This window comes from Prionailurus bengalensis, chromosome A2, assembly GCF_016509475.1.
Source record: "Prionailurus bengalensis isolate Pbe53 chromosome A2, Fcat_Pben_1.1_paternal_pri, whole genome shotgun sequence".
NCBI classification, from domain to species: Eukaryota; Metazoa; Chordata; class Mammalia; order Carnivora; family Felidae; genus Prionailurus; species Prionailurus bengalensis.
This window is the reverse complement of record NC_057348.1, coordinates 56,002,330-56,009,149: the sequence shown is the minus strand read 5'-3', so window position 1 is coordinate 56,009,149 and position 6,820 is coordinate 56,002,330. Positions and strand designations below refer to the sequence as shown.

At 50.3% G+C, this 6,820-nt stretch overlaps 1 long non-coding RNA gene across 1 annotated transcript; it reads right to left on the bottom strand.

The window, feature by feature from the left end:
• Positions 1–3,165: 3,165 nt before the first annotated feature.
• Positions 3,166–6,771, bottom strand: LOC122487557. The gene is made up of 2 exons (XR_006298403.1): positions 6,324–6,771; positions 3,166–4,149 (listed from the first exon to the last, which is right to left on the bottom strand). It is a non-coding gene; the product is annotated as an uncharacterized LOC122487557 (long non-coding RNA).
• Between the last annotated feature and the right edge of the window lie 49 nt (positions 6,772–6,820).

Sequence of the window (6,820 nt, the reverse complement as noted above, 5' to 3'; positions counted from 1 at the left end):
TGTCTCCCTCTCTCTCTGCCCCTCCCCCGTTCATGTTGTGTCTCTCTCTGTCTCAAAAATAAATAAACGTTAAAAAAAAATAAAAAAAAAAAGAAGCGCCTATTAAAACAACACCAAGTCCTATATACCCAGGAGAAATGAAATCACACATGCACGCAAAAATGTGTGCATGAATGTTCACAGCAGCCTTATTCACAAGAGCCCCAAAGCCCCAAAACAACCAAAGCGTCCATCGTCTGATGAATGGATACGCAAAATGTGGTCTATCCACATAATGGAATGTTGTGCCATACAGAGGGAGTTAGTGCTGATGCATGCCGCAACTTGGAACAACCTTGAAAATGTTATGCTAAGTGAAATAAGTCAGACACGAAAGACCACATACGGTATGATTTCATTTTTAAAGTTTATTTATTTTGAGAGAGGCAGAAAAACACGAGTGGAGGAGGAGCGAAGAGGGAGGGAGGAGAGAGAATCCCAAGCAGCCTCCGTGCGGTGGGGCTCCACACCGGGCTTGATGCGGGGCTCGAGCCCACCAACCGTGAGACCTTCACCTGAGCCAAAGTCAGACGCTTAACCCGCTGAGCCACTCAGGCACCCCATAGGATTTCATTTTTATGAAATGTCCAGAATAGGCAAATCTATAGATGCAGAAAGTGGATTGACCGTTGCTAGAAGCTAAGGGAGGGAGAAAACTGGGCAGTGACTGTTAATGGCTGCAGGGTTTCTTTCTGGAGCGATGAAAATGCCCTACGATTAATCATGCTGATGGAGACACACCTGTAAACACCTCACTGTAAACACGTAAAGCGGGTGAACTGTATAGCATGTGAATTATGTTTCAGCAAAGCTGTTAAGAAACACTGAGATCTGACTTTTCATTCTGTTTGACAAAATTGTTCACAGTGTAGGGAGACAGACTCTTTTGTATATTGCTGATAAAAGTGCAAATTAATGCCACCCTTTTGGAGGGCATTTTGGCAATTTCTACCAGAATTTAAAACGCACATACTCTTTGATGGAGTGCCTCTGCTTTAACTGGCCCTACGGAAATACTAATAGTACATCCAGGTACAGTGTTTAAGGGCAAAGAAACTGGGAATAAATACACCTTGACAGAGAGCACAGACCATGGAATAAAGCACAGCCATTAAAAAGAAGGCAGCAGATTGGGCCATGTTGATGTGGACAGATCTGCAGAGATGTGTTTTAGGTGGGAAACTGGCAAGGTACGAAATAGTGGGCAGAGTGATTCTCCTCTTTTCTTCAGTCAAAGCCAGTATAGCAACGTATTCGGGAAGGAAATGCAAAGAGTGATCATCTCCGGGGAGAGGGACTGAGACAGCAAGGAAGGTTCGGGTTTTCACTTTGTAATCTTTTGGAACCGTTTGCATTTTCTAAATGTGTGCCTGCATTATTTTTAAAATGCCACTGGGATTAGCTGCACAGCAGCATTACAAGCCATTTTCGTTTGCTTTATGCTTTCCTGCATTGAACAAGAAAACCTTTTATAATCTTTGGCATTCCAGAAATGCTTGTGATGGGTGTGTGTGTGTCACATACTGCTGTTCCCCAAGAGAACCCGCACAGGGCCCACGACCTCCCTGTCTGGGCCTCGGTGTCCCATCCTTGGGAAAAGGCAGTAGAATGTGTTGGGGAGGCATGCTGGGGGGTGTTGCCGGCTCTAAGGGCCAGCGGCTGACGCTTCACTGAATGTTGGCCAAGCCCCTCTCCGGAGACAGCGCCCATCTTGTCCCCCTGGCCCTGTGGCGTGAAGACAGCTCATAGCGGGCAGGTAGGCATGGGGTTGGGGCTCCAGGTAAGGAGGCAGGTAAGGAGGCAGGAATAGAGTCCACTCCTCTGAAACATCAAAGTGCACACCTGGGGGTGGGTCCATCAGCACACACTCATTTGATGTGCAAGCAGCTGGGCCAGGGCCTAATTTCTAAGTGAGGGCTGCAGGGGCCTCTGAAGACTGGTGTCCAGAGGGCCCAGCTGGAGAGCAACCAGAGCCTAGAGCTGTGCACATGTGTGTGTGTGTGTGTGTGTGTGTGTGTGCATGTGCATACGTGTCTGGGACTCAAGGCTTCTAGTGTCTGTGTTCCTGCATGTGTTAGAATGTTAGTATTAGAAACATGTCCATGTTTCAAGCATGTTGACAGGTGCAGCCTTCCTGTTCAGCACCAGGGCCCTCACTTACACAGGCCCCTTCCAAGGCTCTCTCTCTCATCGGTATTCATCATTTTGGTCTTCCTAGTTGAAAAACACCTCCCCTCCCCCATTGTATAGACACCGGTTCCAACAAATCCTGAATGGGCCCTGGCATATTTACATCATACTGTCGCATCTTTATCACGATTAGGTCTCTGCCTCCCTCCATTTGTTCCCTGTTCCTTCCCTCTTTCCTTTCTTCCTTCAATATTTGTGTTCCAGGAACTTACTCTTCTGGGGCAGAGGGACAGTGACGAAGAAGACGACCCATTCCAGGGAGGTTCAGGGGTCCACAGGAGCATATGGCGGGGTGTACCCTCTTCATCCTGGGACCATCCGGAAAACCGAGGCGGGAAGGATCAAAGAATCAGCAGGGTGGCCGGACGTGGGCTGGGCCGTGGCCGAACACACGGCTGGTGCGTGTCTGCCTGTGAGCATCTGTGCCTGTGTCTGTGCATTTGTGTGTACATGCCTGGGGGTGTGCCTGTAGCTGTGGGGTGTTTGTGCCTCCCTCCATGTGTGCAGTTGAGGGAGAATCTGGGTGCCTGTGTGCTTTTTTGTTGGCCTCACATGCCCTGGAGTGAGTATCCAGGCAGCACTGTGAGCTAATGAGTTCTCGTGGCTGTGGAACTCCCTCAGGGCCAGTCCTCCCTGGCAGAGCAAACCCGTAGGAGCCCAGAGATGGGAGTAATGATTTCATCCTTCCCAGGCTGTCCAAACCTCTCTGCTGGTCTCCAGGGGCCCCGCCAACCTGATCTGGCAGAGCCCGAGGCCAGGGGATCTCACAGGTGCCATGATTTCTCCACCTTTGGGCATCACCTGGTCACCTGGCTGGACCCTCTCCAGGGCTGGTGGTTTGGATGGTAGGTACCAGTGACCAACCCTGAGTATCAGGTTTCCACAGTGACAGTCCCTGTTAAGTGCTCAAGAACAACAAGATGCTTGCAGCCAGTATTAGCAAGAGGGGAAGTTTTCGAGTCCAATCCATTTCTGTTACAGAGTTGGCTCAGAGAGGGCTGGAGAGATCTTCAAGGTCATCTAGAACACCTCTGGTTATTCTCCACTTAGCCCCCACCTCCCAGATCCATTGGCCACAGTTTTCACCTGCTCTGTGTACCCCCAACAAAGCTTACGCCCCTGGATGCCATCACCTGGGCGTCCTTGGTCTTTGGCTCCCAGTTGGTTTCGGCCAATGGGAGGCACCGATGGGAGTCAGAGGGTGGGAGGAGAGAAAAGTTGGGGTATTTCCCTGACTTACTCCCAGTTTCGGCAGTGACTGTGTCTCTCTAGCCACAGCTTTTCACCGGGGGGCCCCTCACCCCATCACTGAGTCTCCTGTTGCTTCTAGGAAACCGCTCCCCCTCCTCCTTATTTCAGGTTTCGGGGTTAGTGGCTCCCCACTATTGACAGCCCAGGGACTGCACCAGCCCATTGATTTCCTTACAACACCATCCTCCCCATGCCCACACACTGGGGTAAATCGCCCCTTTGCTGAACTCTTTTCATTAAACCCTATTGAATGGGTCTGCTCTATCCTATTGGGACTCTGCCTGGTATGCAGTTTCCCATTGTGGTAGAAATAAAACATACACTACCTTCTCCTGCTCCACCTGGCCTCTAGTCTTTGCACTTGCCACGTCTTCCGCTCATTGAAACATCATCTCTTCCTTTCCCGGCCTTGCTGTCCCTGTCTCTCTCAAATAAATAAATAAACTTTGAAAATAATCTCTTCATCGGGGTACCTGGCTGGCTCCGTCGGTTGAGTGGCCCCCTCTTGATTTTGGTGCAGGTCATGGTCTCAGGGTCATGGGATGGATCTCCCGGTTGATCTGCCCATCGTCAAGCTCCCCTTCGAGCCCCATGCTGGGTGTGGAGCCTGCTTAAGATTTCTTCTCTCTCTCCCTCTCTGCTCCTCTCCCCCACTAGCTTGCTCTCTCTCTAAAATAAAAATAAGGAAATAAATCATCTCTTTATCAATAAAACAGATAATAAACCACATTGCATATGTTTAATAGTGCTTGGCACTCTTAAGAGTTTAAAGGACACTAGTTAATATTGTTGTTATTGTTGCAAGGGACTGGAATGGAAATAGAGTGCTTACTAGAACTTAAAGGGCCTGGTTTCAATATTATGCCGATTTAACTAATATTAACTAATATTGAAATATTGGATCCATGCCATTTATTATTCCTCTTTGGTGCATTTCTGCAGTTAACATTGTCATTTGCATGCCTGCATTTTCCAAAAGGGGTGTTATGTTTTCAGGGTTTTGTATTCATCTGAAGATGAAATATATTCTAAGATTGCACAAAGCGGGGGGGGGGCGGGTAATAAGTCTGTAATGTGCAATATGTCAGTGTCTTGTTACATCACAATGACATTTTAAAATAAGGTAGACGTGATTAAAAAGCGAAAAACAACCATCTCTTCAAAGGTGCTTCATGACCACTGCCTAAATCAGGGGGCACCTTCTTTCTCTGCCACTCCTCGGCTCATGCCCTGATTAGTTTGCAATTTGATTGTCTCCTTGTTTAACATTTGTATCTGCCACTAAACCAAGCTTGACCAAGGCTTTCAGATCTTGCCTGCCGGGTTCACGTTCACGGCTGTGTCCCAGCGCAGTGTGTTGGCTAGGATACTGTAACAAAGAGCCTCCCAAACACTCAGTATGAATAATAACAGTTTATTTCTCCCTCGGGTGATAGTGTGGGTCAGTGGTCCAGGCTGGCATGCTGTTTGGAAGGTGTTCCCAAGCCCCCGGGCTCGTCAGACCACTTCCTTCCTCAGCCACACAGGGGACAGCTTAAAAACCCTCTCACCCAGAGCAATCTCACACTCTTTTTGGTTGTGGCTTTCCTCGTTCCAGCCTGCCCCACGCCCTCATTCTCCCAACAACGGGCTTATTTATCTGTGTGGCTTTCCAAACCACACAAAGTTCCCAGAGATGAACTTCTCACAATGAAACAGGGTCACTGCACACACTTTCTTGCCTCTTGTTATTAAATATTATTTTGGGGGGGGGTGTGCCTGGGTGGCTCAGTCAGTTAAACATCTGACTTTGGCTCAGGTCATGATCTCTGTGGTTTGTGAGTTTGAGCCCCACGTCGGGCTGTGCTGACAGCTCAGAGCCTGGAACCTACTTTGGATTGTGTCTTCCCCTCTCTCTGCCCCTCCCGTGCTCATTCTCTGTCTCTCTCTGTCTCTCAATAATAAATAAATGTTAAAAAAAAATATATATATATATATAGATATATATAGATATTACTTTTTTCCTTCTGTGGCTATGGTTTACATCTGTCTATATCCTTGACCTTTGGGCAAGTTATTTCACCATTCTGTGCCTCAGTTTCTTCATCTGTAAAATGGGAATAACCATAGTTCACCTCCTAGGGTTGTTACAAGGATTAAGTGAGCATAGCTCTTAGAATTGAACCTAACACACACTAGGTGCTCTTTAAATAATAATCAGTATTATGATCTCTTTTGATGATCTCAACTTCCCCATGAGGTAGGTGGGAAGGCATCACCCCATTTTCACATGCAGAAATGAAGGACTAAAGAGCTAAGCAACTTGCCCAAGGTCATGGTGCTGACAGGTGGCCTAGTCTAGGTTTAATCCAGACCTCAGCTCACCTCATGAAAAAATTGAGGTGATGACAGCAGCCCCTCATAGGATTTGGTTGTGAGAATCCAGTGCCATTATGCATTCAAGTGACAGGCACTTGGAGGGCACTGTTGAAAAGTCTGGGTCCTTCCCCTTCGCGGTGCCCCACTCTGTCACGCCCACGGGCGCCCTCACGGAGCCACCAGGGATCCCTGTTCCTGGCAGCCCTCGGGTCAGCTGCTTGTTTGGCTGGCGGGGACAGCTGGGCCTACAGAGAGGCCCATTGTCTCCGGCCTCTGGGGCTGTATTGTTGGAGCCTCGTCCCAGGGTCCAGCCCCAAGACACTCCCAGCTGTCGCTCGGGCTTGGCTTGGTTTGGGGAGGGGAGACAGGGGAGTGAGCACGGACACCCGACTGTCCCCTTAAGACTGGATCACCAGCCCGGCTGTACTGACGAGGAAACTGAGGCTCAGAGAGCCCAAATGACGTGTAGGGAGTGCTTGTCTCACCTGGGAGTCCCCACAGATGGGGCGGGGAGAGCGCGCGAGGGCCTCAAGTCGGCGAGGTCATGGATTCCAGTAGGTTCCAGATGGCAGGGCCAGAGCACCACACCATCCCATTTTACCCGTGGAAACAGAGACCCCAGAGCGCGCACGCTTGGCCCAAGGTCACACAGCGCGCATGCCGCGGAGTCCGCCGGGAAACCAGGCGGCCTAAGTCCCAGCCTTGGGAGAGCGCAGGGGAGCCCGGCCGGCGGGGGGCGGGGCATAGGGTGGCCCCTCCCCCGGGGCGGGGCGACCCCGCACTTGGCAAATGTCTGCGGCGAGCCTGGTGAAAACTCGCGCGGCCCTCCCCTTAGGGGGCGTGACTTTCCGAGCAAAGCGGGATTCTACTGGGCATTTGTCTGCGCAAAGCGGCACGTCGCGCTTGATGGGCGCTGGAGGCTTGGCCCCCGATCGGCCGGCCAGGGCGCTGCGGGACTCCATCGCTCTGTGACGCAGGCGCG